This window comes from Pezoporus wallicus, unplaced genomic scaffold (assembly GCF_028554395.1).
Source record: "Pezoporus wallicus isolate ANWC-B61680 ecotype Strahan unplaced genomic scaffold, APGP_CSIRO_Pwel_v1 scaffold_3294, whole genome shotgun sequence".
NCBI lineage: Eukaryota > Metazoa > Chordata > Aves > Psittaciformes > Psittacidae > Pezoporus > Pezoporus wallicus.
The window spans coordinates 12,578,940-12,603,767 of NW_026635478.1; the positions used below are offsets into that span (position 1 = coordinate 12,578,940).

The following is a 24,828-nucleotide window of genomic DNA, read 5'->3' on the forward strand; positions in this document are numbered from 1 at the left end:
AGTGCCTGGGAAACAGTCCAAATAAAACCCAGGGCTGTACTATCCGCAAACATTTCCCAATGTTCTGTGTTTTTTTCCACAAGTATTGTAGCCAAATTATTTCTACCCAAATTAGCAATCGCCACTCATGCAGAAAAAAAGTTAACATTTTGTCATGTCAAAGTTTTGGAGAAGAGGGTGATGAAGAGGAACAGCTTGCTTTCTGTCAAATGCTTACTCTTTGTGTGGATCATGCAGAGACACCAGTCTAATAAGCTCACAACTGAAGCCCCACTGGCACTGTGATAATAAACCATTGTGCCTTTGTGCACCTTTAAGTAGGTGAGCCAATAAAGAGAGAAATATACACGTTCCTTGTAAGTCATTTGAAACTGTTAGACTATAAAACACCAGCATTACCTCTCTTTAGCCCTAGACACAACAGCTTCCCTTTAGTGTGAAGCTTGGATCATTCCTGAATATTTTTATCTCAGTTCCTTGTCCTCTAATATACCACCCAGGCAGGCTTCTGAGTAGCCTTTGGTGTGCTTATGTCACAAAAGAAAATTAATCCCTCTGCTTTTCATCTTATTAAGAGTTTGGGACTGCAGTTTGGGCAGTTAACATTGACATTCCAGGATGTACAACTACTGTTCTCCTTTGAATTTTTCTTATTACTAGTCAGGGCAACTGGTACTTGGACTTCTTCATGGACTTGAAAAAAGAATAATCAAAGTCTTGTTCCTGTTCCCATTTAAGCTAACAAAACTTTTGTCACAAGTTCAGCAGAGCCCCAGGCACCCAAGGAGGACTTTCACAACTTGCAGCTTCAGCTTTTGAAGTTCCACATGGTTCAACTCAAAAGTTGAGTCACTTGGGAGGTGCATTCTTTTCAAATTCTTTTCACAGCAAAACTCAGATTCCAAAAATTGTAGAGGCCAGTTTAAAATAGAAATAATTTTACCAAGGGTGCCACTCGTTTCTCTCCATTTTTTTCTGCATTACCTGTTGCTTACTGTGACCTTGGCCAGTTCACATGGGACTTGCTGTTAATTCAAGAGGATGTGGTCACTGGAAGAACAAACCAGCAATAGCGTGTACTGTGTCACTGAGCACCATTTAATTTGTACAGATTTGCCTGTTAAAAATACAGGAGTCAAGGGTAGCTTTTAGCTTCTTACAGTCTCACTATTCTGTGGCTAAAAATATTGTCTGAAAGTGGACTCCTTCCAGGACAAAAATATTCATGTTTGACTGGACCACCTTCTGTGTGCATCACTCACCCACAACATGTACCCAGACAGTGGAAAGTTCTAATTAACCAGCAGAACATACTGCTATTACACCTTTGCTCTAGAGTGATCACATGCATCATCTTCTTGTGACCCACTCCTCTACTGAAAGAAACAGACTAATAATATACTTTTAAAGAAGTGTGAATGGGGATTTATACCGCCTGAAGAAGCCACTTTCACATGAAAATCATTTGCGCAATCATTTCCACTTCAGTGCAGGAATAGGATGATGTTCTCCCATTATGCCAAGGAAAATACTACGGCTGCTGCGGCAAGGGTGAAACAGCTTTCACTAGGGAAGCTGACATGTTATTTCTCTCGCAAAAACCTTCAGAACTTTCTGAAAAGGGACTCAGTATTTGGTGAAGCATTAAGGACTTTTTGGAAAATGTGCTTTTCTTCGTAAGAAGTTACTCAGAATGTGGTTCAAACCGTGTTTTTCTAACTAAAGAGAAACGTGTGGTGCATGTGAAAAAATACAGAAACCCATGAAAGATATCTTTGTTAAATGTCAGTGATATGTGTCTGTTATTTCTCTGTCTTGCAAGCTAATAAACTTAAGACCAGTTGCTTTACAGACAGGGTAGTTATTAGCTTTCAGCAGAAAATAACGTACCATAGGGAATTTACAGTATAAGAAAAATGCTCTTAAATATTTTGGGCCATCTGAGCCACCCAAGCTAAGTGTTTTCTGGCAGTAGAGGTGTTATTGTTGCCATAGCCCTGCCACATGATGTTATTCTCCTAAGTAAACATAGTTTTCCTATGAAAGGACTCTGCTTAAGCCCAGTGGCAAGTAGGCATGATTTCTTTCTCATACCCAGGATGGAAGAGATGGTTTTGGGGACTATGTAACAGTGGTAGAGAAAAAAAGCACAACTGAAATCTGTGTTTTACGTAAAGCAGGTGGACTGCAGTAGAAAGACATTTCATTTCTGACCATGCTCACAGAAAATAGACTAGTTGAATAACTAATCAATTACAGTGAAAAGGCAAACTTGTTGCCTCTGTCTTTCAGAAAGAACAGAACACATCCAATCACAAAAATAAGACTCTACAAAAATCTAAGAGGAGGTATCTAACCCTCATGGTTTTATTTTCATGGAACCTTTTTTTTACTATTAGATATCTTCTGTGTTTTCTAAATTCTAACTTAAATCTAGTTACTGAAGATCCAGATTGACAATAAGAACAGCTACCGTTGGAAGTCCAACAGCCAGACTATATGCTGATTGTTGGGATTATCAACCACCTTCCAGACAGAAAAATAAACATGAAATTGTGTTTTCAACCCCCCAAACAATGTCTGGCTATACACGTTCTTGGCCTTAAAGTCCACTTTTAATAATGCAAATAAAAAATGATTTTGCATTAAAACTTGACAAAATTACTTCATCCCTTATTCCAGAGCACCCATAGGGAAGTTGAAGTTTTTATGACTGTAAGTAGATTAGACCTGCAATGTTATTTTTAGTCATGTATTTATTCATGAGCAAAGGCCTTTTTGGATACAAACCAGGTGCAGACCAGCTGCTTTGTGTATCTGTGAAAGTGGCCCCAAACTGAACAAAAAAATTGCAGATACCTATCTCTGTATAATAGCATTTGTGCGTTGTACAATTCTTCCATGTTATTCTTGTGCAACATTTTTCCATAACTAAATAATTTTGGTGGGCTCCTCAGCTATGGTCAAAGCCGTGCAATATGATCTGCTCAAACATGCAATGGAGTGCAGGGAGGCAGCCATCCCACCAGTCCTAGAGCCCATCTCACAGTACATCCCACAGTAGAATGGATCACACTCCACAGGGAGCTTTTTAAGTGCTCAAGGCCAGCTTGAAGGGGGATTTGAGCACCCTGGTCTAGTGGAAGGTGTCCCTGCCCAGAGCAGGTGGTTGGAACTAGATGAGCTTTAAGGTCCCTATTAGCCAAAACCATTCTATGATTCTACATTCCATAGCCTCCAAAGGGTGCCCACACAGCCCCACACTGGGGTTGCAGAGGCTACAACCTGTGCTGTGCCAGGTCCATAGACCATCCCAGGAACAGCATCAGCATGGGGCCATGCTTCTGTAAGTGCCGCTGTGGGCAAGCCGAGCACTGGTAAGGGGCAAGTGAGCCACCCACCTGTCTGCTGCTTATTGCCAAACTCGCATGCAGTCACTATTTGCCAACACAGCCATACAATACCAGCACAGACAGAAAACCAGCAAATTGTGCAAATAAAAGAAGCTGTTTGAGGCAAGGACTGTAAATCCCAGTGGAGGTCACTGGCTTCCTTGACCATAAACAAATGATAATGATTTATATCCTGTGCTATGATTCTAAGATTCTATAATATTAACACATAAATCTGTGTATGGGGAAGGGAAGAGATACTGTAAGGGGAGCTACAATATTTAGTAATAACCTAAACTTCATTTCAAGCACCTCACAGTGATTTGCAAGTGGTAGCTTCTGAATAAAGGCCAGAAGCAATATTTGACTGGAAAAATAGTATGCAGCCAGAAATCAAGAAAGACTAAGAGAAAGGAGCCTACAGCACTTGAAACTAAGGGCTGGAAGTTTCATCTGATAGAAAAAGGAATGCCTGTTGATCTGAGGAAAACATAATGCAAAACATGTTTGCTGAGTGAGAAAAATGTTGATTGGGCAATATCAAAAGCAGCTGTGGTGTGACAGTGGAAAACCAATTAAATAAATGTGACATGGCAGCAAAACAGTCCATGTGGATTGGGGTTTGTGACGTTACCGGAGGGGACAGTGATGTAAAAGCTGGTCACTAAGCTGCAACTGTGACAAAAGCATTGGTGACCTGCCAGGGGGAGAAGGGAGGAATATGCATATTACTCAATGTTTCAATGTACCTTACTTTTATAATTATGATTTCTCAGCTTTCCAGTTCATCAGACGCATCCTGTGGTGTGGTGAAGTTACCAACACACATAGCTGTGCTCACTTGGCAGATACCTAATATTATTCTGTGGACTTTGCATTTCTTGACCCCAATCATCTTGAAAAAGAAAACAAAGAAACCACATAACACAGAAAAACTGATGGGCAATGTTTTCTGCCAGACAAGAAAAGTGTTTGACTGTTCTGTGACTTTCAACTCAGTAAGAATATAATAATATATCTATATATTTTTACTGTCAAGAGCAGGTCTTCTATGGCTGTCACTCTTCTCTGAAAAAACATGCAGTGTCTCTAATGAGATGGAGCTAATTTCTTTTTAAGCTATTACTACAAGATAAATCATTGTTCTGGGTATAAAGACCAAATATGACACATTGCATCACAGGCTGAATGGGCAATATACACTGGCTATCAATGTTTTGTAAAGTAGCATGGGATGAGAAACTGCTTAGTGTACTTGAAAATACTGGAAAGCCAATATCCAACCACAGAGAGCAAGCGAGGTCTGTCCTTCTCACTTTTTGCGAGTTTTTTCTTGAACAAAGAAAACAGTATTCCGTTTTTCTGTTTATTTGAATCACTTAAAATATTATGCCAATGAGTCACCGTCAAGAGACTAGATGAAAAGTCTTTATCTTAAAGAGATAATGTGACAAAGCAGTGTAAGTTCATGGTCCAGATTATTATGTAGAAGTTTCAACTTAATGCTAGGCTTCTCATTTTCAATGTATGCTTGCAGCAGTTCATTCAAACGCAGGGTTTTTTACGCATCAGAAGTTGTCAACAGTTCTGGTTTCTAAGGCTTTCTGCATTTTCATGGAATGGGAGCAACTTTCATTCAAGCTTCCCCAACACTCTCCCACCTTTTCCTTAAGGGACCATTCAGGATGAATGCATGGTTTAGTCTCCATGACCCACTCACTTGCTGGTGCCACTGTGACTGCCAGTAAGTGACTGAAATTAGCTTTAAGTGCAAGGCGAACACTAGAAGTAGTTAGACAGACACCAGTAATTCATCCTTCACTTTCTGCTACTGTTAATCTGCTTGAATCAGTGACCTACAGCTAATGGATTCAATAGGCTTTTTGCTTAAGTCTGATCAAGCTATTAATAATACAGCTGGGGAAAAAAGTACAAAAGATACTTTGAATTTGAATATGATTTTTTAATGACCTTCTCCATTCCTAATGCCTACGCAGCCCAGTTGTTTCCAGGTCAGGATAATCATAGAATCAACTAGGTTGGAAAAGACCTTTAAGATCACAAAGCCTAAAGCAATTCTCCCAAGCAGCAGTGGGTTATCTTTGGTGCCTACAGACAATCCCATTTGGTGTGCTTTCTGTTTTTTTCAACAGCAGCTGGGAAAGTAATTGCTGGTGGAAACACATGGACACAGTGATCCTTAGCATCGCCAGGGCTGCATTAGACCATGTGGTTAACTTGAACTGCATGTGTTTGGACTCCCTGTCTTAATTCTGAACCCACAACATAAGGAGAGCATATTTCCCTGTTCCCACATCATTAATTGCAATCACTGTTATCCAAATAATCTGGTTCATAGATAAAAATTGTTTGAAAAAAAAAGTTGAGAGAGACAATGGATCAGCTAACAATAGGCCGGCTAATCATTTAGGAAAACTAATAAAAAAATAGCGACATATTAATAAACCATTCTGACTCCTGGCTTGTCAAGGATTTGGAGTACGAAGTATAACAAATCCAAAATCTGTCTGCTAAATTCTACTGACACTGAAATCTATAGGAACTCTGATTCTTGTGACGGGTCAGTTCAGTGAGTTCAGCCAAGCACTAAGGCCTGAAATTTGGCTGCAGAAATTCTGACATGCCTCCACCTCCAAGCAATCACAAAGGCTTACCAAGTGCTGTAAATAGCCCAAGCACAAGCCTCTGAACGAGCAAGCAAAGCAAGAAGCAGCTGCATTAGGTTTTAGTGATAAAAACATCGTTACCTTCTGCCTTATACAGATTTCCTACGTGACAGACATCAGAATGAAACAGTTGCAATATTCAGCACATTTTTATCCAGATAAATATTGAAAACATATTTAATGCAATATTGAAGGGATTACAGAATTCAGAAAAGGGAAAGTCTGACTAATGCTGCAGCTGTGCAGCATTCCAGTGAATCCAAGCCATTGCCAGCATTTATTAGCCACTCAGCCTTTGACAATAAACAATCTTCAGCTCATGATCATATATCCAGACAGATAGATGTACAGTATTGCTTACACAGACACATTAACACTGTCTTGTCTCTTTGCCGGGAATACTCTCAACCACTAGCTATAATTCAGTGGGGCTGTTAAAAAAGGTTCAATTTTGATCTTACTTTCTCTAATGACTATAGACAATCACAGGATAGTCTGGTTTGTTGTACATTTACTTTCGTTTTCAGGAAGAATTACTGTAGGCTAAAGTACATGAAGACTGTTTATTGCTGGCATTATAAATACTTCAGCCATTTCACAAAATCAAATTTTAGAAATTTTTTGTTGGAAAAGATGTTTTTCCCCACAATAATTAGAATCAAAGTACTAAAAAGTGAATCAAACTAGAAAGTTATGATAGTAATTGCAACAGAGAGCAGGTTTTCATCCATTGTAGTATGCACACTTTGAAAAAGAAAGTATCAGAGGAAATGACTGGGTTTGTACTTCTCCAGAGGAAAAGGTACACTATTAGGTATATCAAAGAAATGCAATATCCCATTAAATCAGACTGAGAAAAAAAATCAGGGATTTTTTCAGTCATTATGAGGAACAGTAACACAAGTTTTGTGAAGTTTCTTCGGTTCCAGCAAGTACTCCACATTGCATTCAGAACTCCAGGCGCACACATGCAGAGGATGGACTCAGAAAGGCGCTTCTCTTACCTTCAGTCACCATCACTTTATAAACCAGTTAAGAGCCTTATTTATATTTAGTGTCTGGTGAAGGTTCAGAAGAGGAAGCAAAGAAAGAGTTGTCATTAACTGAACAGAACTGCTCAGTGTGAAAGTGTTTTGGTTTCTTGAAGTACCTAGCTTGCCAAGGACATGCTCAGGGGTTTAAAACAAGCAAGCCAGGACACTTACTTTGAGATATAGCATTAAAACTGGAATAAACCCAGCCAAGATTAATGTCAAATCAACTGAGAATGGTCTAAACAAGAAAACAAGAATGCTTTGTAAAGAAAAAGACAAAGAAATGCTTCAATCTTCTGATCATACCAAGCAGAAAGTCACACAAGACAGCCTCTCATTCAAAGATAAATATTTTTTCAATACACAAGATAAAATCATTATTTGGCCCCCTTTCTATTCTATTTCTTATAGTAAATGAAGAATGAAATGTCACCAGTATTATCTAGTTATAGTCTTGTCAAGGTTACACGTATCAGAGAAAATCTCAAATACTACTGAGAAAGATATTATTGTCAGCTGGAGAATGTTTTATGGTGGTACCTTGCTAAGAAAGTTTTATTAATACAGTCCAAGAACAAGTGGAAAAAGGAACAAAATCCATGTAATATATGGAAGGATTAGGGTAAGAATAATATATCTATTTTCATTTTTACTCTAGCACTGAATGTTCCAACATTAAATACAATGGGAAAGTATTTTAAAAGCATATTTTTGTTAGCATCAAATTTTCCCTTCAATGCAACCATCTCTGGGACATCCAGACTTCTAAAATTGATGATTCTCAAAATAGATTTGGGTGATGAGAAGGCAAGCCAGCAGCAGTGGGACCAGGCACCGAAGTGGGGAACCATCTAAAACCAGCTCTGTCCTGATTCCACCAAGATGTGTCTGAGCTGCTGGACATGCAGATTGTGAACTGCTGCTGTTTGTGATGCATCTTAAGAAAAATATTTTGAGGCAAAGCAAACGGCATGATTGTGCACTTTAAAAGAGCGTGCCACACCTTACAGAAGGAATAGACAAGCAGTTCAAAAAGGTGTAACTCATGAGCAGGATGGGCAAGTCTAGCTAATACTTTCAGGAGCCATCTCAAATTGCCTGTATTTATAGAAACATAGAATAGTTGGGGTTGGAAAGGACCTTAAGATCATCTAGTTCCAACCCCCCTGACATGGGCAGGGACACCTCACACTAAACCATCTCACCCAAGGTTCTGTCCAACCTGGCCTTGAACACCACCAGGGGTGGAGCATTCACAACTTCCTTAGGCAACCCATTCCAGTGCCTCACCACCCTAACAGGAAAGAATTTCTTCCTTATATCTAACCTAAACTTCCCCTGTTTAAGTTTCAACCCATTACCCCTTGTCCTGTCACTACAGTCCCTAACAAATAGTCAATCCCCAACATCCCTATAGGCCCCCTTCAGATAGTGGAAGGCTGCTATGAGGTCTCCATGCAGCCTTCTCTTCTCCAGGCTGAACAGCCCCAACTTTCTCACCTTATCTTTATACGGGAGGTGCTCCAGTACCCTGATCATCCTCGTGGCTCTCCTCTGGACTTGTTCCAACAGTTCCATGTCCTTTTTATGTTGAGGACACCAGAACTGCACACAATACTCCAGGTGAGGTCTCACGAGAGCAGAGCAGAGGGGCAGGGTCACCTCCTTCTACCTGCTGGTCACGCTCCTTTTGATGCAGCCCAGGATACAGTTGGCTTTCTGGGCTGCAACCGCACACTGAAGCCGGCTCATGTTCAGTTTCTCATCAACCAACACCCCCAAGTCCTTCTCCGCAGGGCTGCTCTGAATCTCTTCTCTGCCCAACCTGTAGCTGTGCCTGGGATTGCTCTGACCCAGATGTAGGACCTTGCACTTGGCATGGTTAAACTTCATGAGGTTGGCATCCGCCCACCTCACAAGCGTGTCAAGTTCCCTCTGGATGGCATTCCTTCCCTCCAGGGTATCAACTGAACCACACAGCTTGGTGTCTTCAGCAAACTTGCTGAGGGTGCACTCGATCCCACTGTCCATGTCACCTACAAAGACGTTGAACAAGACCGGTCCCAACACCGATCCCTGAGGGACACCACTCGTTACTGGTCTCCAGCTGGACATTGAGCCATTGACCACAACTCTTTGTGCGCGGCCATCCAGCCAGTTCTTTATCCACTGAGTGGTCCACCTATCAAATTGATGTCTCTCCAATTTAGGAACAAGGATGTCGTGCGGGACAGTGTCGAACGCTTTGCACAAGTCCAGGTAGATGACATCAACTGCTCTAACCCTGTCCATGAGTTCCGTAGCCCCATCATAGAAGGCCACCAAATTGGTCAGGCAGGATTTCCCCTTAGTGAAGCCATGCTGGCTGTCACCAAGCACCTTGTTGATTTTCATGTGCCTTAGCATGCCCCCAGGAAAATCTGCTCCAAGATTTTGCCAGGCACAGAGGTGAGACTGACTGGTCTGTAATTCCCCCAGTCATCCATTTTCCTCTTCTTGAAAATGGGGGTTATATTTCCCTTTTTCCAGTTGTCAGGAACTTCACCTGACTTCCATGATTTCTCAAATATGATGGTCAGTGGCTTAGCAACTTCATTCGCCAGCTCCTTCAGGACCTGTGAATGGGTTTCATCATGTCCCACGGCCTTGTGCACATTCAGGTTCTTAAGATGGTCTAGAACCAGATCCTCTCCTACAGTGGGCCCAAGGTCTTCATTCTCACAATCCCTTCATCTGCCTTCCAAGACCTGGGTGGTGTGGTCGGAGCCTTTGCCAGTGAAGACCGAGGCAAAGAAGTCATTCAGAACCTCAGCCTTCTCCAAATCCAGGGTAGCCAGTTCTCCTGTTAGCTTCTGGACAGGGCCCACGTTGTCCCTAGTGTGTCTTTTATTGCAATATACCTATAGAATCCCTTCCTGTTATCTTTCACATCCCTAGCCAAGTTTAATTCTAACTGGGCCTTAGCTTTCCTAACCTGGTCCCTAGCTTCCAGGACCCATCCTTGTATTCTTCCCAGGCCACCTGTCCTTGCTTCCAGCTTTCATAAGCCTCTTTTTTCCTTAAAAGTTTCCTCAGCAGCTCCTATCCAGGAGTTACTTATGTTAGTTACTATGTTATGTTAGTTACTATGTTAACTTATGTTAGTTATTATGTTAACTTATGTTAGTTATTATGTTTCAAAATATCTCTCATGGGGGTATTTTTGGTAAAAAAATGGACTCATATCCATGCCCATGTCCAGGAGTCATACAGAGTTGCAGTTAAACGGATTCCGATCCTTTGACCACCGAGACAGAGCAGGGATGTCAGTGAATAGCCCAAAGGAGGTAAGACACATCTCTGATCAGACCAAGCCATTGCGGAGCTACGGGACTAGAATTCTGCGTTCAGAAATGGATACGCCTGGCACGAGATAATTAAACACTGTTGCAGTTACACTGATATTGTTACTAAAACGACCATTGTTAAGATACCACTTCACCCTGTACTTGCTCAGGGGCACAAAGTTGTCAGGTGGTCAACCAAAAATGCTCAATGTTGTAGTGTTATAACAAATTGTAATCTTGATAGCATTTGCATCCTCTTTCATTAATGATTGAAGAATGCAGGAAATTTAGAAAACTGAACATTAGCTTTGATAGTCCCAACATGGTTAATAATTCACATTTTCTAGAATTTCACTATTTCAAATAGAATTCCACCATGAAGAACCAGGATATCACCCCTGAGTTCATGTCGAGTTCAACTTGAAAAGCGCAAGGGTACAGTATGTGCTGCTGGATATAACAAAATGAAGAAAATTACTACAGCTAAACTGAGATTATCGAACCTGAGAGAGTTGCTGGAATCAATGATCTCCAATTGAAAGCCCACCATGGTGGTCTGATCCAGAGGACATTTATTACTCTATAAGGAGCACTAGCCCAAGAGACTAGACAAAACTCAATAAATACATTTTTCATTTATTACTGAAGTGATAACCTGGACAGTCAACTAAGATCCTGTAATAGCAACAAAAAATCATTCATTTCTTTGGCCTTTTGTTAAATCTATTTGATGTTTCACAGAGGTTTAGGAGAAGCTGTGGTCAGGGATCAGGAGCTCAGATACAACTGCCTGCAGGTGATAGTCATATAAAAGATAAAAGGGCCATAATCCCATATGGCATCCAAGCAATCAAAAAGAACATTGGCAGGGAAGAAAAATAAGAAGAAAAAAAAAAAAGCCTGAAGTACACAATTCAAGTTGTATGTTTCTTTTAAAAAGAGATACAAAATAAATCCTACTACTTTACCATTATAAATTACTCTTCTCTTTAAATAGCATGTGAACTGATGACAATTAGGGTAACATCTAAAGGTCAAAGTAAAAAAGCAACAGCTCCCAGATTGTCCTTTGTAGAATAAAGAATAATATCTGTAACTAAGATTTTTAGTAGTACCTCCTTAAGAAGTCACATCCTAAATAAATGCTATTATTTTTCAAACATGCAACACTACTGGGTTCTTTTCAATCTTGAAATCAAGGCAAATATTTATGTATGTAATAAGGTTTTATCACAGCTATTCTAAATCTCAAATTCTTCACATTTGGCCTTTCTCAATGAAATGCTGCTCTGATTGTCAGCTTAACCTTCTGTTTATGAGCAGAATCCATTGTGGTTTTGAAGATCAATGTTATTTTAAAACTAAGTCAGATTTCTCAGGATAATCCTCAATTGCCGAATGAAAAAAAAGAAAATAAGGTTGAAGAGGACTGTTCTAAGGGGCTAATATTTTGTCATACACTTTTTGATGATTGTTTCAACTCTTTTGCATCTACAGTGTAACAGACTTTGGTAACCCCATGCTAAGAAATCATTTGAGGACTCATGGCTGTGTTTCTGCATAATATCAAGCAAGGTTTGCAAAGACTTTATTCCTCACTCCTCCCATCTCAGTTTAGGCATCTACAGTGAAGACAAGTCACTCCAAGCACCTTCTTATGGTGATTCAAGCAACTTGTATTTCAAGGCCTTTTAGAGACTCCTGAAAATTTCCATTTCATAGAAAGTGGAAAGCTAGTACATCCCAGGTGAATCTTCTGGCTAAAGCCAGGTGGAATGAAACAGCCTAGAGGGCAGAATTTGGATTGGATTTCAAAAGTCAAAAAAAGCACTTATTCAAAAGTAGCTTAATATTAAGATTCTATCTCTTTCTCATTTCTTCCTCTTTAATTTAGAAGTTGATAATTCTTGTCTAGCTAGCAGAACTAATTCTTGGGATAACTTCTTTAGCAATTTAAAAACACTGCTGAAGTGACTCTAACTGTCCTTTATCAGCTACTACAGATGACATCTTCCCCTCACATTTGCCTTTGGTGTTTCTGTGGCAGACGTAAATAATCATCTGCCTGGAAAATTAGCATTATTTAATGTTATTTCTTTAATATGTCCTTTATATGACTTAGCAACTGGTAATAAGAAGGAAAAATAGCACTATAGACAACCATCTGGCTTCCCATGAACAGATCACTTCCACTAACAGATCACCAGCAAGGGTGACCAGAGTATTTTGATGCTTTTACCCACTGGCACACCAACCTGTCAGAAGCCCTGGGAAGCCTGGCTTCCATACTGAGAATATGTTATCTGTTAGCAGACATATCACAAAAGCTTTCAAGAGGGAGCTACGTTTGTAAGTCTGAAGACATAATAACTTCTTAAACCTCTGTATTCTGTTGCTCTGGACAATTTGTCCATAGATTAGCTGGCCAAGTCCCCGGCAAGCACCTATCTCAACACAATGTGGGAATCTGAATTGAATCGTGTCTCTGGCACTCGTTCCTTAGGAAGAATATAACTACTTTGGAAAGTATTGCACTGAACCTTGCTGAAGGGTTGCATCAAATACAAGCAATTTCTGACACATTAAATAGTGCAGCAGACATTTCAAAGCATCATAAGGACCCCACAGATGACCCCTTCCTATTACCTATTAACTGGCTATAAGGCATCTAGAGCCCATGTCAATTTTGAAAATATCAGAGTCAGGAAGGATATTCATTCAAATTCCTATTTCATGTTTGGAGGGTCTATTCTACTACAGTTGAATAAAAACAGATTTTGAGTCCACTTCAGTAGGATTCATGAGAGGGTACTAACAGGGATTCATGTCTCCCTGTTGTTCTCTGTACAGCCTTTATCAAAAAGGGCAACCCCGGAGTACCAACACCTGTTGTACTCAAAACAGGGAGATAAACTGCATTGCTCTGACCTCATCATATCCTGCAGAGAACCACTAGGTAAATCCAGGGTAAGTGAGACTCTGATGTTTAGAGCAGGTCTGGTTTACAGCGGAATATTAATCTTTAAATGGGGATGGAAAGAAGTGCTCAGAAGCGTTATTTATAAATGAAGATAAGTGCTGGCTAACTTCCCTGCCTTATGCTTATATCATCTAATTATCTTGGCATGGGGTTTCGCTCTTTCATGTTCCAAGTCTGCTTTGTGCTCTAGCAATTCACATCATTATCCTTCCTATCTCTTACATTTTTCCTCCTCTTTTTAGATACACCATTAACAGTCCTAAGTAAACTGAGCTTCAGGGGTTTATATATGCTTGGTGTTACGCAATTTCTGCTCCCAGTTTCCAACCAACACTGCTTATTTTTATGGCTGCAAGACAATATGCTATAAAAAGGTATTTTTTCAAGAGGATCTTCCAAACCCGCATACCAATCTCAGAGCACCCCAAAAATAGTGACAGCCATGAATCCCAATGGCTAGATTCTATAATTTGGGGAGAGGGAAGTCTAGAACTATGGAATTTTTTAAACAACAGTGATAATTGAGTGAGGCAAAAAAGACATAAGGCAAAACTTACCTGGCTGTATTAATCATTTTATGGAGCAGGGCTTTTCACCCAGTACTGTCTTGAGTTCAGCAACTTTTAGACTTCCCAGACTGCTCAGCATCCTAAGAGAAGTGGCTTTCATCCCTTCACCTCTGGCTGTGGGATCCCTCCATACCCACCACTGCACCTTTCTTCAGCAGGGGCTTCTTTCTGCCTCTGTTTCACAAACTTCTCCCACCTCTGCATGCTCCCCTACTCGCAAGGAAGGATCTACCTTCCCATCCTCCCTCTGTCCTGAGGGTTTTGTTGCACAATGGGCTGCAGATGAGACAAGGCAAAGAGAACACAACAGATGGTAAACCACAGGCAGAAAAATAAAACAGGTATCATCCTGAACAAACTGGAATAGTATTTCCAAAATGGTATCCTTTGGCATTCCCTAATATGTGAATTTTTCTTACCAGCTATGAAACAGAAAAAGACAGAGAAAATACCAGTCCAGTTTGAGTCATTACAGGCTTTGTGGTAGGAGAAGATGAATAGCTGGAGAGATATAGAGATATAAGAAAAGGTCGATCATCATCTTTGGCCTCCTATCCAAACAGGGCAAATTTTACCCTGTTTGATTCAAGAGCAAGATGCCGATCCTCTACAGCAAGGTCCTAAGCACTACCCCCCATCTGGCTTTTGCTGCTGGAGTAGGTGGCCTGGTATGGTGTAACAGGGAAATGCAGCTTAGCCCACACCTAGGAGGGCAAGGAGGAGGCATGGCCTCATCCAAACACATTGTCCACAGTCTTCCCTGGATACAGAGATGCTTTCAGCCTGTGAACAGTAGAAGTGATGCCTTTGCAGAGGAAGCTGATGCGTCCAAGTGTGAATATGATATGGGAATATCATATATAATAGACATACGTGAATATGTCTGTTACCTGCTACAGCACATTAATTTAAATGCTCAAACTGCAACATTGTTTATGGCTTGTATGTGCTATTAAAAAGATTTGCACGTGACATAACCCTTTCAGTCTCAACATCACCAAATCCCTGAAGCCTAACTAGATTGCAAAATGTTTATTTCTTTGATCTTCCTAACAGTAACAAACAATCCTTTCAACCTCACTACCTGTATCTCCTTCTTTTGAGTTAGCTGAGGTTTAATACTCTAGTAAAGTTTCACAAAGGTATCTTATGTAAAAGAAATTTCCTAATCACAAATTGAGGTAAGGAGATATAATTCCTCACCCAAATTGTCTAATCACAGTGCATTTGAAAATGATAAATCTCTCCAAGAATAAAAAAAAATCAGCAGGCAGCTGGCAGAATAGATTATATTTAATTATAAAAATTTTAACTATATTGTTAATAACATGATTTAGGAAAAATATTAAAAATGTAATGTAAATTCCTTTTTTTTTAATCTATTTTTTCCATACTTTTTTTTTGCATCTATTTTTAAACAAGTCTTTATTTCTTCTATACACAAATGAGTATCTGGCTATAGCGTTAGTTGTTAAAACTAGATCAGTACCAGGGGAATCTTTGATCTTCACAATTAACAATTAAATATTTAAAATCAGAAGAATGAAGATGCTTTGAAGACTTATTAGTAGATTAATTTATTCTCAGTTATTAATTTTCATTGCATAAAATTGAAAAACATGAAGCAACAAAGCATGCATGCTCACTCTGTTGTGGTGTTTGAACTAACAAGTCTCCTATGAGGTTTGGGATATATATTCTGGGCTTTTTAATTATATACTACACATATTCCTAAGAAAATATAAGCAGAGTCTGTAAGGGATAGATTTGTGATTAGTATTGTAGCAAATAATATACCCATATTTATGGTTCTGTGAAAATACAGGTAAGTTTTGAAGTGTTTATTTCCCCTTCAAATTTACTGTAAAAATGCCTTTGCCCAGGAGTAAAAAAAGGGTTCCTTTACTACACCAGCATGCTCTGAAGCAAGGCAGTACTTGTGATCCATCTCAGAAAAAAAGAAGGAAGATTCTCAGAGCATTTCAGCAGCAAGCCACCAGCCTGGTAACACACAGCCTGAGTTTCATCATTTATATATCTCAGTAAATTAGCAGAAATGAAGCTATGCATCATAACAGCCACATAAGTCTAGCTCATTGAGGAAGGATTTAAAGAGCTCTACCATTCATGATTTTGAAGGCTCATGTCAAGTATTCACCTTGTACTCAACAAGGAGATGGCATTTGTTACTATCATGTAAAAAGAAAACAAGAAAAAAGTACAGTATCCCCTGTCAGTAACAGAATTTCAGAGATGAGTATTCTGCCTGCCAGCCCACAGTCTTTATGTAGTTTTTCTATAAGTATAAACGGTGAATAACTGAAGATTCAAATTGCATAGCAGATGAAATCCCCAATGTTACTCTGTTTGGTCACATACACCTACAGTGATTTGTTCTAGGAATCAGTCTTTTCACCACCACCTTATACCCATGATGTTTTTAGTATTTCCTGGTCCCAGTTAGGGGAGAAATCACAAAAAAAGAAAAAATAGCTTTTCTTATATCTTTTTTTCTATGGATTTCTTTTGCCATTGTACCTCAGAAGAAACCATAGTAGAGAAACAAAGTGCAGCAGAATAATAAGCATCTGGACCATAAACACTGGTAAGTCACCTCTTCCATTCAGATAAATATTTAGGTAAATGCTACTTTAATGGGAAATTATCAACACACCTTTGAGCTAAACACAAAAACCTAGCCCAGTGAACTGTTACTTCAAACATGGAATAGAAAGCATCAGTTGTCAGATAAAAACAATCTCTTTCTAATCTCATGGAGCTGAGTAAAGACAGAGTTACAACTTCTGCTTAAAGCCCTCTGATACAAATAAGTAGAATGGCATAACAACCCACATTTTGCTAAATTAATTAAATGTCTTTACCACGCTATGGATCATTTATTGTTCAGAGTGCTAAGACACTATGCCTAGCAAGCATCATCATAAGCTGTCCTTTTCCTGCCTAATGTGTTTCAAAGCCTACAGTATCCTCCTTTTCATTTTTTAATTAGCATTCTAAAAGCACGTGCACGCTGCTGTGTCCTTCCTCGGGAGGAAGACCCTGGCAGCAGCAGCAACCTGTGCTGCCTCTGCCCTTATTCCAGAGCTAGCAACTGGCTTGGAGACCACTGGTGACCCTGCAAAAATTCATGTACTACACAGTGTATTTCCCACAGTAAATATACTGGGCAGTAACAGAGCCATCAAGTTCTCAGCAAACAAATTTTTATGATAAAGGAAATGTCACTGCTTTAAAGCCAAATAAAATCATTTTAATTTGATAGAGTGTTTGCTTGAGAACTCACAAAATTTTCACTCTAACTTATTTTATCCCTTCAGAATGTAGTCTGATCATGTAAAAAAACCCACTGGAAACGTACCTCAAATTTGAACATAGTTACTCTGAATTACTTCCTAGTCATCCATAATGTAAAGCAGCATTTCTTCAGTGATTTGTGCCATTTTTGATAACTCTGAATAGTCAGGAACTGAGTTCATGGCTGCTTTGCATTCCCAAAGTGACACAAAACAAATGGATTGTACTAGGGAATTCATCCTCTTTTAAATTCTCTTCTCCCTCCCTTCACCAACATTGTATCAAGTAACTTATGCAGCAAAAATCCCCAAAAACTTTTATTGAACAAATACAAAAGTCATATATAAAAGCTGCAATATCACTTAATTGGAAAATTTCATACTCAGCTTTTCTTTCTTCAGAAACCCTGTCTGATAATCCATAACAAATTGATTCAGCCATGAAAACATTCACAGTGCATGAAAACTGTGGTGCAACTTTCCAGGATCACACACTGCACACACACAGTTTTAGCAGTCAGGTAGGTAGGTATGTAACACACTGAGGGGCTCGCAGGACACTCTAGTTGGCGCAAAAATGCAATTGAGCAAGGAAAGAGGAGGTTGTAGTTTGCTTCACAGACTGCCCACAACAGACAGAGGAAAACATGCTTTAGCCAAAACCATGGAACATGCTGCTCCTCTCCTCTGCTTCCCGAGTCCTCTAGGGTAGAGTAGTTCACCTAGAGCATGTTGTAAGTCAGAGCTGTCTAAACTGCCAATGAAAAGGCACACAATTCCTACCCTTGCCATAAGCACATGTTACAGATCAGACCGGTGCATACAGGTTTCTTGTAGGACCAGGGAGAAAACTGTACTATCTGATCTCTATATCCACTTACACAGAAGCTCAGCAAGAGGGTAGGGCTCAAAGTCCTAGGAGAGAAAATGGGAGTAAGAGTTTCCTGAGGACTACTAAGCCAACACACTATTAAGTGTACCGTCTAACACTGTTCTGTTCTTCCACTCTTGCAGCTACCACATGTGATGGACCATATCCAAGTTAAACACTCTCACCAGAGCATGCTCCAAGACAGACGACTGGGCCTCAGGCTTTGCCAATACAATGCAGTTCTATTCTCTATTTATTTTTGTAGTTCAAAGACCTGGCAGTAGCCCATTTGATGCCTGCCATAAAGACCAGTGCACTCCTGATTACTGCCATGAGATTTCCAAGCCCACAGACGGCGTATATTCCAATGTATGCCAGTCACCAAGATAGACCATGCACAAATAGCAGCAGGATTCTCTGAGAGAAAGAAAAAAGCCAGCTCCTATTTCCACTTTGAAGCCCCCCATAACAGGCTGCCAACTTGAGGACCTTGCTTTAATCACAGCAGCCACATGAAAGAGTTCATTCTGTTTATCTTGGTTCATTTAGGAAACCAGTGATAAGTCTGCCATGAAAAAAAAACATCTTCTCCTGGAAGCTGGCATACTTGTCCCAAGATATGGGCTTTGATTTCATTTTAAGTGCAGTTATTTACAGTCATACCACAGAGTGCATGAGTTTTCTCATTCTACCAGATGACTCCTTTTCCCTGATAAGCAAGCTGTGAATACTTAAAATTTCCTCTCAAGTACAATGGCATCTCTGAGTGGAAGTGGTAGGAAGAGGGCAGCAGATGCTCCTACAGCTTCAGGTTAAGCGTGCAAGCTGCATCCTGATGTTCGCACCCAGCCAGGCAATAAAAGGAACTGGAGGAAGAACTGTGGCCCACACATAGGAGGGAACAAGGTGCGTGATGTGACTCAACTTTCTCCCACTAGGCTTTCTGAAGCAAATAAGACAAGCGTAATTGTAAATAAAGATAGGAGGCTGGTGTTCAACTACTGAATATGGAGTATTACTTTGCCATGAAACAGCAATATCAGAAAAAAAACAAAGTTGCAGACTAATTGTGGATAAAAACATATAATCCTCTTCTGCATGAGTGGACTGCATTTTCAGCTGTAGAGTATTGTGGATAACCAAACAGATAATCTTGTCCCTGTAAATCAGAGCAATATATGTACTTTTTAACTTTGCTACCATCTACAGACCACTGGCATCCCCCAGTGCTCTTTGTGGTATAGCCAGATTCTGTAGTGTTGTTGCTTTAGTTTTCTGGGCTCACTATGTACCTCGTAGGGTTTCAGTGTCAGTGAATGCAATTCTCTCTCTGCTAATAAGAAGTTTTAGAAGGTGTGAAGTGGTTGACGGGTTCTTTTGAACCCAGTGGATGCAAGGTAGTGGCTGTTGATGATGGAAGTACGCACTGGAGACTATTTAGCCTCAGATTGCTAAAGGATTCGGAAGCTGCGACTGAGTGGAAGACATTTATGAACATATTTGATTTCTGGACCCTACATGAACCCTTAACTTCTGGCAAAGACAGAAATGAGAATGAAGAGAAAAACTCTTGTATTTGGAGAAAGATGTATTATTTTCAAGTTCTGAAGGATCATTATCTTCAGCACAACCATTTTTCCTCTTGAAATGTAGGTTATATTACTACATTTACTTCTGACTTCTCAGCCCTTGGCACCCATAATTCTATTTTTCCATTTAAAAAATTGCTGAGGTCTCTGTGCTGATATCTCAGCAAACACAATATTTCATCTCTGACTGTATCCTGTTTAGTCTGGATTTGTTCATATTTGCAAGCAATAGATTTGAAATACAGCCTTGCAGAATAATCAGTAATAAACACACAAAAGTGACAGGCAATAATTTCATAGTTTTCATAAGAGATAAAGTAAGATATTTTACAAAACTTTGCCATATCATGTGAATGTGCCAATTTACCCCTCACAGTACGTTAGGTATTGTGACATATTAGGAGATGCTACTATAAATCTTGCAGTATCTTGCAAATGTGCAATTACTCTTCACAAGTGCCCAGATGGGGATTATATCTCATTATGTCAAGTGCCATGCAAAAAAAAAAAAGTCAGCTGTAATTAATGGGGTTGGAAACTTCAAGAACAGATCTGCTGATGAAAAAAACAAAAACGGTCAGAGTATCTGCTTGAATCACAACTCAAATGACTGGCTGTTTACGCTAACCTTGTCCAAAGCATGTAATCATCCTGAGAATGCAAAACTGGACTGAATCACAAGAGTGACGTTCCTTGCAAGCTTTCCACTAGGTGCTTTGTCTGCATGTCTATGCATTAGAATAATGTCCAAAATTTTTCTTTTCTAATGCTACAGTAGCTTTCAGATTTCTGACCTTTTTAGAAACAGAAATAACAGATCCTTAAAAAAAAAAAAAACAAAACCAACCCCCCCCCCAAAAAAAAAAACAAACCCAAAAACAAAACAACCACCACAAACACAAACAAAAAATACATTAAGGTTAGAAAAAGGTCCAGTTTGGTGTAAACTTAAATTTTACATGTCAATTGATTCACTCAAACACCTAGACCTGTTGTTTTTTTCACCTAAGTGTAACATGGCATTCCCAAATTCCAAATTATGAGCCCTAACCAAATTTTCCTCACAAAACATTCCCATTCCCCCTGCCTGGAACCTCAGAGCATGTCACTGAATAATCAGTTCCCTTCACGTACCACTGTAGTGCTTTGCAAATAGACATCATCCCTGGATTATCCTGCTTAAGACCTGCATGCAGCACATCCATACACTTTGCAATATTTCGATTTCACTTGCCCCAGTAGCTGATTTCCCCAAAGAAACATCCTTGGATGATCTCAGGTACATGCCAGAGACAGATAGTCAGCTATACAAGCTTGGGTTTTTCCCTGAAGTTTAACATTATTAGCTGAACAGGCTCAGTTGAGCATGTATTCAGATGTCTTTTCTTAAAATTGACTTTTAATGTTAGTCATGAACAGATATTCACACTTCTAAACATTTTTTCCCCTTAAATTTTCCTTAGTGGCATACCTGTTAAAGAAAATTGCATCTGAAAGAAGTTGTTCTCATTGCCTAATAAACTTTTTGATTAAACACACCAAGTATTCATCAACCTCTACAATATTTTTAAATATTTTGAGATACGAGTTTTCAGTTTTCTACTTCCAAAGGAAGCATGGAACAAGTCAGGTCAGATTTTTTAAGGTGTCAATTGAATACAGCTGAACTTCTTCAAGAAAAATGAGCTTTTATGAAAAGAAAGCTTCAAATTTATGATTCTACCAATTTTTTTCTCATTCTCAGAACTGTTGAGAAGCAAGGCCAAAAGCAGTTCCTTTTCCTTTCTAATGGAAAAGGAGCCAAAATTCAGAGTCAGGTAAATTCCACTTACCTACCTTTAATTTTGGCCTCAACAGTGCCATTTGCCAGCCAAGAACCAATGTCAGGATTGCACACTATTAAGTGAGTTCCTTTTACTGAATCCCTGCAACCTTGCTAATGTGTAAGCCATAAAACATGAAAGTATGCATTCATTCTGAGTTCAGTTTGCAGAATGAGTAACCAGGAGAACCATTGCTCTGCCTCCCTTTCCTTACAGGTCCCAAACCTGTCTCGAAAATGCTTAATGACAGCAAAACTGCTGTGCAAATGGATGCTGCTTCTTAAAAAGACTGTCATAAATGCATGATGAACAAGGGGAGCTGTAATGACTATTTTTAGATGGATGGCATCAATTTCAGAGAAAACTCATTTTTCGACAAAAAGGGTTTGGATTACCTCTCCTTATATGCAGCTACATCAATCCACCTCAGCTTCCTCTACAACACAAAATGACCAAGTGGTGGCCAGCATCATGCATGGGCTTTCTTCTAGATGGAGAGGAAATGTTCTGTAGGCTCCACGGACCAGCAGCTGCCACTTAGCAATGCCTTGCATGACTGGGAAACTGCAATATTCCCATTTATTCTCCTGACTTACTAGTTTGTTTTTCTGACTGAAACCTCAGATTTTCTTCTTGCTAGAATTCTTGCATACATAGTTCTGCTCGCTGTGATTTTGTACTCGTTATTTCTGTCTAACAGTATGCTCTTCCTAGAGAACTGACATGCTTGCAGTAACTGGCCATAATAGCATTCCTTGAAAGGCTAGTGCTGGTTTATGTTTGGGAATACCAACTCTGACAAGATAATGCCAACATGTAATTTGTAATTGAACCATTTAGTAGAATCATGGAATCATAGAACAGTTAGGGTTGGAAAGGACCTTAAGATCATCAAGTTCCAGCACCCCTGCCAAGGGCAGGGACACCTCACACTAAACCATCTCAGCCAAGGCTTCGTCCAACCTGGCCTTGAACACTGCCAGGGATGGAGCATTCACAACTTCCTTCGGCAACCCATTCCAGTGCCTCACAACCCTAACAGGAAAGAATTTCCTCCATATATCCAATCTAAACTTCCCCTGTTTAAGTTTTAGCCCGTTACCCCTTGTCCTATCACTACAGTCCCTAATGAGGAGTCCCTCCCTGGCATCCCTATAGGCCCCCTTCAGATAGTGGAAGGCTGCTATGAGGTCTCCATGCAGCCTTCTCTTCTCCAGGCTGAACAGCCCCAACTTTCTCACCTTATCTTTATACGGGAGGTGCTCCAGTACCCTGATCATCCTCGTGGCTCTCCTCTGGACTTGTTCCAACAGTTCCATGTCCTTTTTATGTTGAGGACACCAGAACTGCACACAATACTCCAGGTGAGGTCTCACGAGAGCAGAGTAGAGGAGCAGGATCACCTCCTTCAACCTGCTGGTCACACTCAGTTTGATGCAGCCCAGGACATGGTTGGCTTTCTGGGCTGTGAGTGCACACTGAAGCCGCCTCATGTTCATTTTCTCACTGACCAACACCTCCAAGTCCTTCTCCGCAGGGCTGCTCTGAATCTCTTCTCTGCCCAACCTGTAGCTGCGCCTGGTACTGCTCCGACCCAGGTGTAGGACCTTGCACTTGGCATGGTTAAACTTCATGAGGTTGGCATCAGCCCACCTCACAAGCATGTCAAGGTCCCTCTGGATGGCATTCCTTCCTTCCAGCGTATCAACCGAACCACACAGCTTGGTGTCATCGGCAAACTTGCTGAGGGCGCACTCAATCCCACTGTCCATGTCACCAACAAAGATGCTGAACAAGACCGGTCCCAACACCGATCCCTGAGGGACACCAGTCGTTACTGGTCTCCAGCCGGACACTGAGCCATTGACCACAACTCTTTGTGTGCAGCCATTCAGCCAGTTCTTTATCCACCGAGTGGTCCATCCATCAAATTGATGTCTCTCCAATTTAGAGACAAGGATGTCGTGTGGGACAGTGACGAACGCTTTGCACAAGTCCAATTAGATGCTGCCCACCCGAACACTTAAAAAAAAACCAACCCCAACGCCCTCAAATCATAGACTGAACAATGTGAATAAATGGGCTGAAATATCTCTGTATTCCTGAATTGTCTTAGTCTCCTTTTTGATGTGTGCAACTCTGAGTAGCAGAAGAGGCATTCTGTGCTATTTATATGCAGTTTGTCCTGGAGAATCTCCCTGCAGCTGGCAGAATATGGCAGTGTATACTTGCTAAGTAATACATGATACTGAAACGCTGCTCTGAATTTTTCATGGGTAGGGACTTAAGAAGACAGAGCTCTGCCTACAGATTAACTAAGAAAGTATTACCTGGATCTAATGACATGCTCTTGCTTTCACTAAAATAGTATAATTCAAACCAGAATAAAATTTTAGCTCTATAACCACAAAATGTATTTTTTTTTTTCACCAGAAACTTGACTAGTTTTAATGTGCTGATTTTTACATTCTTGTACACTCCTTTAATAAAATCAGCCTGGAGTTTGGAGGGTTCCACTATTGTATTTAAAAGGCATTAATGTCCATATTGTAAATTTGACCCTTTCTCCCTCCAGCCCTTAACAATATTACAGGAGAAAGAAAAGAACCAAACTGTGCTTGTTAACATACTTAAATAATTTTCAACCTAAAAACCCTGTAGGTTTATATAGTCTACTAATTTTTCTACTAAATCTAGCAGAACACACTTCTAGCAGTTGACTGAGGCTTCTAATCCAAAAAGGCACTTAAATGCATAATTTAATTGTGTATGATGTCCATGTTGATGCTTTGACATCAGCTGAAATATACAGGAGCAGAACTGGACAGAATTAGTAATACAAATACAAACAAAAAGTACCAAGAAAACCCTCAAAAAAACTTATTAAAAAAAAATCCCAAATCTGTACCCCCAGAAACTCCCCCAAATATTTATTTATTTATAGAACTCAGAAACAAACAGAAAGTTCAGGCCTCCTGAATGCATGCCAAGAAAGCTCTTCTCATCTGCCAGAAAGCAAACTTACACTTTCTGCCAGAAGCAGCAAAAAAGGTGGCTTCAATAAGCCCAACAAGGGAGCAATAAAAGCAACAAAATTATTATGAACAGCCTGGTAGGTAGTAATTACGGCCATAAACCCATTGTTATTTAGTCACTCTTTTTTATAGCTGTCATGGCAAAAGACATGGGAAAAGGATGAGATGGTTGTGAGAGGTTTTAATCATTTGAGAAGCTCATCATTTT

At 40.0% G+C, this 24,828-nt stretch overlaps 1 long non-coding RNA gene across 1 annotated transcript; it reads left to right on the forward strand.

Annotated features, from left to right (window-relative positions):
* Positions 1-991: 991 nt before the first annotated feature.
* On the forward strand, positions 992-19,245 carry LOC130609396 (uncharacterized). The gene is made up of 3 exons (XR_008974776.1): positions 992-1,076; positions 16,544-16,593; positions 18,317-19,245. It is a non-coding gene; the product is annotated as an uncharacterized LOC130609396 (long non-coding RNA).
* The last annotated feature ends 5,583 nt before the right edge of the window (positions 19,246-24,828 follow it).